Source organism: Lepisosteus platostomus, chromosome 13, assembly GCF_059453375.1.
Source record: "Lepisosteus platostomus isolate fLepPlt1 chromosome 13, fLepPlt1.hap1, whole genome shotgun sequence".
Classification (NCBI taxonomy): domain Eukaryota; kingdom Metazoa; phylum Chordata; class Actinopteri; order Semionotiformes; family Lepisosteidae; genus Lepisosteus; species Lepisosteus platostomus.
Window position 1 is genome coordinate 4,933,295 of NC_142623.1, and position 13,023 is coordinate 4,946,317.

The 13,023-nt window shown below is 40.8% G+C and overlaps 1 protein-coding gene across 5 annotated transcripts in view; it reads right to left on the reverse strand.

Annotated features, from left to right (window-relative positions):
- Nucleotides 1-13,023, reverse strand: part of eva1ba (eva-1 homolog Ba (C. elegans)) — a 39,997-nt gene that overhangs the window by 22,135 nt on the left and 4,839 nt on the right. For 2 of the 5 annotated variants that reach the window (XM_088602740.1, XM_088602741.1), the window contains exon 3: nt 1,615-1,775. The exons of 1 other annotated variant lie outside the window; for it this stretch is intronic. The gene's annotated coding sequence lies outside the window, so the exon portion shown is untranslated. Of the gene's footprint in view, nt 1-1,614; nt 1,776-9,999; nt 10,255-13,023 lie in introns of those variants that run through there. 2 more of the 5 variants (XM_088602742.1, XM_088602744.1) reach the window with 2 other exon arrangements.

The window sequence follows — 13,023 nt, forward strand, 5'->3', positions numbered from 1 at the left end:
AAAGTGCTGTGAGGACAAATTTTCTTGGCAAGCCCTGCAGAATCCTATTACTATAGAAGACTGAATGCAGTTAAAACATTTTTTAGTATAGGATGTGCAACCTCTCGGGGCACAAAATGTGAAGCAGATACAGAGATATGTTTGACTTTTAAGAATCCTCTGTTCTCCTTCTCACATTCTCATTTACAGTGATGACCTGGAAAGTGTTCCTTGACACAGCTGGGCATTTTGCTGGAGAAATAGGGGTGAAGTTTCTTGCTCAGAGCCAGAGCCTACAGTGCTTTGCCCACAACCCCGCCGCTACTGGAGTTAGAAATTCTGCTTTCTACTTCCAAGCACGGGCTCCTCAACACTAGTCCACCTCTTCCCAGAGTCTTACAGAAGCTAAGGAATCAATTGCATTTAAAAATAAAAAAGAAATATCTAGCAAATAACAGAGCAAAGAAGACTAGTCCCCGACAAGACAGCGCTTATTTACTTTGTGGTGATAAGTTAAAGAAAGATAATAAACAATAGCTCCCATCTGGGTTCCAGGGAAAACAGTATAAACACTCCAGCTAGACGCTGAACTTATGTTCTCTTAAACAGCAGCAGGACTTATTGAAACTGAGTAGGTATTAGAGATTTTATTTGTTTTATTTGATAAAAATGCTGGTAGGTCTATTAACTGTGTTGCAAATAGAGAATCAGCCTTTCTCAATGACATAAAGCCCATCAGGATGTGTGCCTATAAGCGCACAAAGAAAGCATTGTTTCCTCTTTGCAGCAAGGAGTTTTCAGAACTCATTGAGGCTGGCAGTTTCCTCTGTGATATAATAATTGGCAAGTATAATTCATTTAGTTGAGTTTATATTATATTTCTATGAGCTCATAGCCAAAATAAAGACACTAAAGGAGATCACATCGGGATGCTGGTAGCCATGGGACACATGAGTCATAGCAGCAGCAGTAGAAAATCCACTTCTTCACAACTACAGCATCTGATTCAAAGACTTAATGAAATACATTTTTAGCAACCTTATTTGCTATCTTTCTCTAACTCTTTATCCAACTCACAATCATAGCCATTGGTCCCTCATAACCTAACACACCAAGCCCTCCAGAATTCAGAAAAACAATCTTTATTCTCCCATTCCCTCTAGACTCGCAAATAATCATTTTCATCCAAAATGAGCCTGGGCAATTATTCCTTTTCTTCCTTGATTCTTGATGCTCTATGGATTGTAATGGCATTCATTTTGATGACAGTCAATTTCAGTTCCCTGACGGTAACTCTAGAAGTTGAGGCTACACCTTTAAACATGAAAACACATGTTCATATCTGAAATCAGGCCGCAGCTCATAAAGTATTGCATGCCTATTTGCCAAGAGCATATGCTTTTATAATTAGCCACGCTGTAACAGGTTTGGCAGAGCTGTATTACCTTTTCTTATGGGATACGGCATGTTTAGTGCTGTGCTCAGTAAGCTTGAATGGTTTAACCCTTCCACCAGGAGAAACCTCAGTGTGTGCACCCCCCCTCCCCCTTCACAGGAGGAAGATTATCTCTGTGGAGTCACAGCTCTATCAGCTACCGCCATCTCTTTAAACCGGAGAGTTAAAAACTATCTTACCCTTTATCCTTTCAGCAAGGTCACAGAAACCTATCCCCTCTTCTGCCTCTAAGCTGAAAGCTTAAGACTTCCTTGTTGAAACCTCTAAAGCAGGGAACATGTGATGGTGATTGGTGGGCCTTCGGTCGGAGGAGGAGGGATGTGTGGGGGTTCAGCGATGCCTGTGAGTTGGAAAGTGGAAAAGAGAGGTCTGTTTAGTATTAAGCAGGAGGGCTGCAACAGGAAATGTTTTTTGGAAGACTGACGCAGTGCCCTTGTGGTCAATACCACGCTCAGTCCTCTCAGCTAGGCTGTTAAAGCCCTCAGTGTTTTCTTCTACAGCTTTGGGGATGGAGGTCATACTGGAACAAGCAGGGATTACGTAAACAGTTCACCACTCTCTTGGACCAAACTCTTGGTCCACACCCTCTGCCTCTGCAGGTCATAGGAGTGGATTGAGGCTGTGCTTGTCGCATGCAGTTTTGAGATGCCCACTGTACTGGTTCTTGTGGGCTTTGTGTTACACACACAGGTAAACTTAAGCATAACAGGTGAACAGTCAATTGCCAGCACTGAGCAGGTTTATTTGCTCATTGTAATAGCACCATGGAAAACTAAGTCGCCAGGATTCATTTAAAGCAATTTTCAAAATCCATCTCAGACTCTGTAAAAAAAAACAAAGGCGATCCAATTGTGTTCTCCAGCTCTCATAAAGCAAGATCACCAGCTGTGATTATTGCTACCAAGCTGGAAAGCATGTGAGAAAAACACTGCGACAAACAGAGCTTCATATGGATTCACCCCATCAGCCTGTTGTTTTGATGTTCAGTTTCAGGGTGACAGCCTCAAGTTTGCTTCAATTCAAACAGTTTATATTAGAGAAAAAGGGATCAGTTGTTATTTCAGCATAAAATATCAATTTAAGATGCAAGAGTAGTTTATACACAAGTAATGGGTTAGAAATATTGCAAACAAGACCTTGGATATTATTATGAGACCAAATCACTGCTCTTTGGAAGACATATAGCCAGCCACTTTCAGCAGCCAGTTTTCACCCTGCTAGCTACCTGGGGAACAGGCAATATTAATGTTCTTCCAACTGATAAGGTGTGTCCAGAGCAGCTTCTCCTCAATCTGTGTTTTATGGACTCTGGCATCAAACATTCACAAGGCCTTAAGCAATTCCACAGGAAAGGAAAGCTGGGGAGGTAGATACTTTAAAATCACAGCCCAAGCAGATGATTAACTTCCATGTATCTTCACCCCTCAGAAATCTCCTGCAGCAGAAGTCTAAAATATCTACTGCTTTAAAAGGCAAAACTACAACTGGCAGGAGCAGAAAAGCTGTACCTACAAATGGAATAATATAATGGACACGTGTGAAGTATTAAAAGGATTACTGAGGCAGGCCAGACCAGGAAGGACTGCAGTTTCAGCCAACCTGCCACTTTTATCTATAAAAAGATTCACACGAGGTGATCACAGATGGTAAAATTGGTTAATTGCAATGCACATTGTCACATGCTGTTTAATTAGTGGGTTGGTGTAGATAAGGGTGTGTTAGCGAGTGTTTGGTAGTTCAGTTGGTGCTGGGGTGTGGGTAGATTTCCCACTATAAAGACTCTTTCAGTATGTTTCTGAAGTCCTAACTAGTTCTTGATGTACTCAGGCACCTTGAACTACCTGACATAAATCAGGCTCTTTTACAATTGTATTTGAGCAACGACTGAGTGTTAGAGGCTTGAGTCCCAAGCAGAAAGAACCACTTATATGTTCCATTGCTGAAGAAGACACAAGCTCTCCCACAAACCTCCTGAACATGCAATGATAGTTGGCAACATGAGCTCTTGACAGTCTCAAGAACCTTTTTCAGGATTAAGTTTTATATTGTAATTAAATAATATCTCCAATGTCCCCAGTAAATGTTGTGCCTCCTAATTATGTTTTGTATTGTGTTAGGAACCTGAAATGCCATAGGCTTTGAACACTTATTTTGCAATGGAAGTGCAAAATTGCCTTAAATTTAAATTTGCATTTATTTCTGCTGCACTACATAGGTGATACGTATTGTGCCACTAAACTCTGTAATGAGAAAATGTTTTCCTTTTTCTGGTCCTGTGGAGACAGTAAGAGATCCTCCTACTGAAACTGCCTCTTATTCTGAATAGAACTGCAATCTTTAAATATGCATACGCACTGAATCAAGGGTAATTGTAAGCTCTCAACAGTCATGACAATAGTTTGAACAGATAATTTCCCTAATAACACAATCGTATTTTGGAAGAAAAACTAGGTGATGGAAACATAAGAGTTTATCTTTTGTTAATGAGGTGTTAAACAGCAGAAAGTATAAATAATGCAGCAGTTCGAGAAACTAATTGTAAACCATTAGTGTTTTGAACCCAAAATACAAATGGGTGACACGTGTGCTTTATTGTGCCAGTTTAAAGAATTAACAGCCCTGTCGGTACAGCAGAATTGATTTTCATTATTTCCAAAAATGGCACGAGTGCATAAGGGGAATACTTGTGTGGAAGTGACTTTTTGTCTGCATGTAAAAAAGTGGGAGAAAAGGGATAATTATTCTTCTGACAGTCGGATGAAAAGCAAATAGGAACCAGAGGGAAGAAGCGAGTGGGCCTGATCTTCTGCTCCCGCTGGAGGTGAATGGCCTGCCCTTGACAAGCACCATCTGTAATTTCCAGAACTCGTACACTCTGCTCTTTTGGCCCTTGTTCTCCCACATTGACCTTGTCATTCCTGGATAATTTTGGTCTTGGAAAGCAGCTGTTTTAAATTGCCCAGACTGCATATTTCACAAAGGGGGGTTTGCTAACAAACTGCTTTCCAAAGAACACACTGTTCAGGGTTAAGTGTGTCCAATAGGAGCTGAAAAAAATGCACGTAATGCTTGTCCTTTTTTTCTTGCAACCAGCTTTTTATATTTATCCAGTTTCTCCCTGTGTTGTGAGATATTTTAGCATTCTTTTGCAGAAAGCTTCCTATCATTCTCCTCCTGTGAACTCTAAAACACTGTCCAAAATTAACATGTTATCCAGGCTGGTACACACCCAGCTCTGTGTACAAAAACTTAAATGTGAAGTACAAAAAAAGTAAATGAAGTAGAATTATGTGGGCAGTAGAATTTGGGAATTGATTTCACTCTGCACCTTTAAATTCTAAAACAGTGAGGCACTTTTTCAGCTCATTTTATTGAGCTTTTGTCTTCCCATCCTAAAAATGAAATCTGGGCCACAACATTCTGGCTACAGTTATTTGCTTATAGTTTTCTCCTCTCGGGTTTTTGAAAATGGTAAGTTTTAAAGCCTTGTCATTTAGTCCTGCGCACTAAACCTTAAGAGTGCCGGGCGATTTTCACTTTTGTTTTTCATGAGGGGGCATTTTGCAGCATTTTTTTGCAGTTTTAAGAGTGTGATGCAAACAAAGACACAAAAACCCAGCTGACTGGAGAACTTTGAATTAGCAGGAGAGATGCTGTCTCATGTAATGTACTGTAAGTCGGCACTTTCTTTTAATTAAAATCCTTTCTTACTAGTGAGTACCCTGAAGACAACAGAGACTTTAATTTGTTTTCCCAGCTATGACTTGAATGTTTAAAGAGTTTGCAAATGTTTGGCAACAGGAGTCCGAACCCTTCCAGACCTTTTCAAAAATGCATTCTTGGTTGAGGCTTGAGGCAAGGCTTCACTTTCTGACTTTGCCCGTGACAAATAGAACTGTCCAGATAGCTCTTTGGAAGGTTGAGTTTCTGCAAGCCACAATTATAATGACTTCACATCTGAAATGTAGGCTTTGAGTTATGTGCGAAATGAGGCCTCATGTGTGCTGGACAAATTTAAACTTAACTCCCTTTGCTAGTAAGCAGTTTCATGCTAACGGATTGACTGGATTTTGTGTTCCCAAAGTGAAAATTGGTAGTCACACTGGAGACCAGAGAAGGCAGTATGGATTTCAAAGTGGTGAAGTTCCCGATGTTTTGGCTCAAGATATGTTTGGGGCATTACAGTAGCCTTTGTCTCCAGTTTTCTGTTGCATGATTGATGCACTTGATTTTTAGAAACCTGTTAATGCCTGTTTAAATTCCCTGCTTTCCATGGTACAGCGGGTAACAAGCTTTACAAGAAAGCTGGGATAAATGGTTTGGTGCTCCCAGCCGTAAACTCGATTTTCCACCCAAAACATTTTCCAGCACGCCCACCTGGAAAGTGTCTGTCTGAAATTAAAGCTATTCCGCTCCACTCGGAGTTGCAAGGTTACAATGTCCCTTTATTCCCCTCATTTCTGTATGTGTTAAGATCCTTTTACACACTGGTCGCAGATCACAGGTCTTGCTAATCTCCAGTTTTATCCAGTTTCAGCTTAGAACTGCTGTTGCTGTTCCCAGCCACTTGCACCTCTTGGGCAAAACTTGCTGTTGAAAGCTGAAAGACTCCTGTAAAGTGATTCTCTAATCCATCATCAGTTTCAACCAAGAGACTGAGGATTTGGAACAGGCACTGTCTGCAAAGTAAAGGAAATGACCAAAGGGGCTTCTTCCACAGCAATTTTTTACTACAAGACATAATTAGGGATCCTGCAAATGGAAGGGAGGAAAATGACAAGGTTCCTTAAGAATGATACTGTACTGATTTCAGTGAGATACTGTATCCACTTCTTGGAGCAAAGAGCAAATCAAGGCAAATCCTGTTGCTTTTTGTCTCAAGCCAAAAAGAACCAAACAAAATAATTGGCTGGACACACACAATTATTCAATATCCCTTCAAATAATTTATTGGCCACTGTTCCGTTCTATGGAACACATACAGTATGGCCACGATACATTTGACATATGTAAGCAGGATACTGACTTACACCTCATCATTTTCCAGGGCAGCTGGTTATTTTCCTTTCTCGGCCTGTTGCCCACCAACAGGTTTGATAGGATCTCCCATCCCAAGTCAGGCTTTCAGCAGCTTCCCCGAGGGAGCAAACTGCAACTTAGAGATCAGATCAGATCCTTGGTTTGCCCTCAGCGTTCCTGAGCTGATGAACTATTTCCTGAATTTTCTACCTTCAAAGCCTATCTTCAAGCGAATAAAGCCATCTTGCAGGCCCACCTCCCTGTTTGAAAGTTGATATATTTGGCATTTGAAGAACAATCGTGTAGATAAAATCTATTTAATCTGCAATGTATTTGGTCCGCAGTTGCTCAGGACGAGTTGTACTCGCCCAGCCTGGCCAAACACCTCTTAAACATAAGAAACTGAACAAAATGGTGTGCACTGTAATTTGTTTTACAATGCATCCATTCACTATGATATTTGGCTGGGCACTGAAGCATGTGTGCTTCATAAAGGTTTAATGTGATATACCATGATAAAAGCAGGGCGCTGAATCACATTGAAAACAAGGTGCAGCACAGATAGGCAATCCATGTAATTGTAAATGCACTGAAGCACTCCCGGAAGAAGAATTGCAGCCCCCTGCTGAAAACCCGCACCTCTGCTTCACCACTCAATGCATGCACAGTCACGTACAAGTACAGATTACGAATTGTAAGTTATAATGGAAAAATACAATTGACAAAGCAACTGCTCTGTGCAAACTGGGTAAAACCTCAGGAGAACTGCAGAATCACAGTGGGATTCGTTCTCAAGTGTTTAGTAGACACTGCAGATAATTATAAGAAACAAAGTTAAATGCAGTTTCTAAGACTTTGCAGGGTCTTCTTTGTTGCCACACCCAAGAGCTGATGGGGGATGGGGCCACAGATAAAAAGCTCTTCGCCTTGGCATTCACATTTACCCTCTCATTAGAGTACTGCTAGGAGGAGCAAGCCATTTGAATATAATGACAGATAATAACAGTGATTCTAACAGCTGTTAATGGGGGAAGGAGTCACGTTACAGCAGCATTACATTAAGATGACAATAAAGCAATGGATCTGTTGCTTTCCTTAGCCTGCAGGCATGCTAAGACATTGCCAAGGCAGAGAATTGTTCCTGCTCTGTTATCAGCACACATGGGGGTGTTAAACTCAATTGCACGCTTTCCCGATTTCTCACCTGGGATGCATTCCTGCCAGAGCGAGGGCTCGGCTCTGCCTCCGGCCGCCTCCCCCCCCCCCCCATCCCCAGCTTGGCCGCCAGGATCTCTGGCTGTCATGAGTGCTGACACACACAGCAAATTAAAACAAACAGACGGGGCTCTTGCATCAGCAGGGCCATCTGCACTGCCAGCCATTAGGAGTTTGAGCAAAGGTCCCAGCCAACAGGCTGCAAAATCTCTTCCAACAGTAGTAGATAAATAATCCAACAGTATTAGATAAATAGCATTAATCTGTACATTTATGTTGCTAGGTAAACAACACAATAACCTTTTTGCTTGTTTTCATACATACCAATAAATGTATCTGTAATACACTTTTTCTAGCTGTAAACATGGAACTGCAATATCATGACACACTAAATTACATTACAGATGCAATATTTTAAATTTAAAAGATGACTGTTTTAGACTATATTCCTACCATATTAAAGACCTTGGCATTTCTTTTAACAGAGCACTGTACTGTATGACACCTTCATAATAAATGACAACACTCTACCATATGACTTTAAAAGACAATGACTTTGACAATTAAGCTCCTTTCTTCCTATACACTGAAGCATGCAAGCAACAGCATGTACATGTACAAACAGCTCAGCACGAGTAGCAGCAAGGAGACTCTCGAATGTGTCTAATGTGGGATGATTTTGGATTGTAGCCATTGTGTCAGTAGAAAACAAAAGCTTTATGTTCTCAGTCAGAGCTACACGGGAAATATACATTTGAAAAAGAAGAGTGTTTTTCTTTTTGCTGGCATAAGTCAAATGCTGCAATGAGGACCCAAATCATATTTACTGACCATAAAAGACCAAGCTATATAGCACACTATTATATGCAGAAGCCTATGATATTTTATTTTATGTTTGGTGCTGACATGGGAAGACAAAATATTGCTGCCTAAAGTGGAACCATCTGTCAGTCACAATTAATTTAGCATTCAGAATTTTCTTAGAATACAATGCCTGATTTCATAGAGTCTGGACATCTCGAATAAATCATAAAATAGTGTAGGGTTTTTCTGAAGATAGCACCCAGGCAGGCATCATCCCAAACCCATTTCTGGCTGTCACAGATAATACTTGCAGATTCACTCTGTGCACTGACAGCTGCCCTTCACTGACTACCAGATTACCTTACAGCAAGCTAACAAGTGGGAACCATTTCGATTTCACATGACGTTAAAAAGGAAAAAAAAGAAGAAAAGCAACAGTAGAGACATACTTTCTCATAAGTCACCCTCATATTTTTTAGAAATGTGTGCTACCATCACACAACTTCACACAACTCTGAGTACAAATCAAACTCTGAGAGAAATGATAACGTACACAGGTGGCCTGATAGTTCTCTGCCTCTGAACAAGAACCTGAGAGCTCTGATGGATGGCAAAAGCTCTCAAAGTCATTGGCTGAATATTATGCCAAATATTCCGAAAAATATTTGCTCTTTCTGAAAAGAACGGACACAAAATCAACTATCTGACAGAGCTGTATTGCTATTTTCTACATATTTTTTAAACCTGAAATGGACAATATTAATAAAAAAACATCAACCTGAAGCGGAAAGTAAACAGTTCTACCATCTGCACCTACATAATGAAGGCTGAACAGAGTCAAAACCTTAACTGATCTGTCTCAAGCATGCCTTCTCTGTGAAAACGAGCCAACATATTAACAATTTCAAAATAAATATTCAAAGGACTGTTTTCTCTTTAAATATTTTTCTTTAGAGATCATGCGTGACCAGAGGTATGAAAGAAATTTAAGTCCCCACTGCTTTGTATGCTGGGCCCTAAATAATAAGTGGTTCTTATTTAACATGAGCCTGAAGTAACATTGGAGACCTGGCTAATGTTCATTTGAGAACATGTTCTTAAAAAAAAGTATTACGAGGCAGTGACTACATAAACACAAGCGAGTGAGACCCAGTCCAAAGCCCAGACAGTGAAGCTCACTGGAGGATCGCAATCTGTTAAGTGATACACTGTGCAAAGCTTGGAGGGGGCTGGAATGGAGTTTCTGACACAGAGCAGGATTTAATTCTGTATTTGCAGCTGAAAGCAAAACATTTTGTTACTGAATATAAATACAGCTGAATCCCTGACACCTTCGCTGGAGCTGCAGTTCTTCAGAAAGCTGCTAACTCTCTGCGCTGCTCCAGCAGTGCCTGTGTCTCAGCCAGTCTCTGGAATCACTGACAGCACAGCTGGCCCAGGGGGTGAAAAGTTGCACTTATTTTACATGTAGTGCGGGTATCATCTTCCCACAGAGCACAAAGATGAAGAGGAAAACCTGAACCTACCGTGCTCTTCTTTCCCTTGCTTGTGGTTTGAGGAAAAGTGTACTCTCTAGCCTCACTTTCCACACCTCCAGCAAAACACGAGCTCAGCTGCAGTCTGCTTGGGCTCAGCCTTTCCAACATGTCTCTCGAACCAGATAACTGCTTATTAAGACCACAGCCCCAGGCTTACAGCCTGCCTTTTCTTTCTTCACAGACGTCTTTCATGTCTTCCACTCAGCTGAGCCTCAGAAGTTACCAGCTGTGGCTAAAAGATACTCCCAACACTGCAATAGCTTGGAGGGGTGAAGTGTAACATACCAGGAGGCAGGTTAATAAATAACAGAAGTACCAATTGCTGGCTTTAAAGATTTTTTTAATCCGACTATGAATGCTTGCAGTGAAACCAACAGCACAAACAACAACATTTAATCTCACAAGTTTTGCCAAGTTGCAATAGCATTTACAGAAAAGGTGAGATTCAATTTATTATCCTGGCAAAACATCAAGAGTTTTTTCCTGTGGCTGTGCTTTGAGTGGTGAAAGAGCTTTAAGCACATTAGCTGACTGGATTTTTTAAGTCTGACAGCAAGACTTTCCATTTCTCTTCTCTTTAGCACTTATATTCACCGGGCAAGGCGCTAGAGAATTTGGAGGATTAGGTTCCTTATATTTGGCTAATTCGAATTTAGATACAAAAAGAGAAATCACGCATGTGTATCCACATCCAGAGAGAGGAAACTAGTTTGACAAATGACCAGAAGCAATGCTATGGTATTCTCAATGAGGTGTGGTGGACACTTGGCTTAAGATGAAACCATGAGATCAAGCAGTGTCTCATTCCTAACACATAAACACAAACAAAGGAATTATGTGCAAACTTATATCTAGACACTTAAAGCCATTGCAGAACAAAGAGATTATCCTAACCTACTGTATTAAGGTTAACATTTCTGAAATTGTGATGGCTAAGACTTAATAAATGCATATCTAAAGCTTTACAATTTTCAGAGTTTACAGTTTGCCTCAACCTTAAGAAAGCACCTAACTGATGCCATCAAAAGCAAAAATCAAGGAGAAAACGCAAGAAAGCAACTAGATAGGCGACAGGCATAAGGTAAGAAAGTCCTTTGCTAAGAAAGTCTCTTGCCCCCTTTGAATTTAATTAGCACAGGAAAAAACAATCCTTCACTGCAGTACTTTACATGAATATCACACACAGGAGAAGGATTGTGTCATTTCCTGCAAAATTGAACAGAAATGTCTTTCTTCATACATGCTTATTATGACCAGTAAAACTGTATGAGTATTTAACATTGCTGAAATGTTTCTTTGTGCGCTAAAAGAGAGTTTCTTAGCCTTTTTCTGGCTGATGAGCACATTTTCAATCAATCCCAAAAGAATCCCCAATATTAAATCTAAAAGCACATCAAAAAAATAATTATAAAAATGCTGATTTGAAAGGACAAACTAATAAAAGAACTGAAGGTTGTTAGCAGAACTGACCACTGGGAAGGAGCACTGATTTTACACTGACCATTCTGGTCTTGAGGTGACAAAATGTATTCTTGTTTTCACAAAATCCCTGAACAACCTCACACCTGAAAAAGCTGAAGTAGGGAGCTGCATCAGCATGCGTATGGAGCAAGTAAAGGTTTATTCCATGCTGAAAAGAGACACAACGTTTTGGCTGTGGAGCCTTAAAAAGGCTTCACAGCCAAAACATTGTGTCTCTTTTCTTCTCTTTTCAGCACAGATTAAACCTTGTACCTGTTCCTTTGCAATCTCACACCTGGTCAAGCACCAGTGATCTAAAAGGAGAGGGCTCTCCAGTAAACTGGCTAATCTGTCAAGAAATTATGAAAAGTCAAAAATTGCTGTTGAGCATCAGAGCATCTCAGGATCCCTAAGGCAAGGGCACAGCATGAGACTTCACCCTTGATGGCATGCCAGTCCATCGTAGGGCACACACAAACACACACAGAAGCACACAAGGACAATTTAGCGTCATCGGTCAACCTTGGCACCTTGTCTTTGGAAAGTGGGATGAAATTAGGGTATCTGGCAAAATCCCACATGATCACAGGGAGAACAAGCCCCACGCAGGAGAAGCCCCAGTGTAGTACCAAACCAAGCACAGAGAGCTGAGAGGTGGTGGTGCCAAGCAAGGCTCCCTGACAGACTAATAGAAACAAATCATATCTTTCACCAAAAAGATAATGACACTGTAGAGACGGATATTATCTAATATTTTTTCATATAAACAATATTAGAAAAACATGACAGACACATTTTCCTAAACTTAAACCTTACTTCTAGTTAGTGGGTAGATTGGGCATAGTGGAACACACCAGAAATACAATGCGCTGCATTGTTAGTGGCTGGTGCTGAGCCAGTGTGCGAACTACGAATGAACACATGGGAGCTAGTTCCACACTGACAAAGTAAAAAGAAGGGAGAGTAATCTCAAAGTCCTTTAGCCATGAGGCTTTCTTCAAACCGTCTGGAGCAAGACGCTGGAGCAGGCCATATTTCAGATAGTTTCACGAGCGTAGATGCTACCAAACCTGTTCCAGAATGTGTGCCCTTTTCCTCTCCACAGGTCATTCAAAAACTGAATTATAAGCTCTTGAACCTTAAAGCGAGGTCACAGTAAATCAGAGGAGTGTATTGATGGCTGCTAGGTATAGAAGTTGGCTGCTTTAATGGGGAGTGTTACTAAGACAGACAGTTTTACTGTTTGTAAATTGACAGATACACGACATTTCCCATGGAGCAGGGGCTAAGCGATGTGTGTGCGCGTGGGGTGGAAGAAGGGGCTCAGTGGGGTGGAATTATTACCTGGTACACTTTGACAGTCAACACAATGTCTGGCTTCTGTCAAATTTTAGTTTACTCCAATGGGAAAGTGGCATGACAAATTAGTGCAGGCGCTCCTGGACTCAGGGGTTAGAACATTATCAAAATTTTAAGGAAGACAGGAAATTCCCTCCCTTTTTTTTTCATAAAAAAGCATTTAAGTTTGAAACCATATCTTTTAAATCCAGG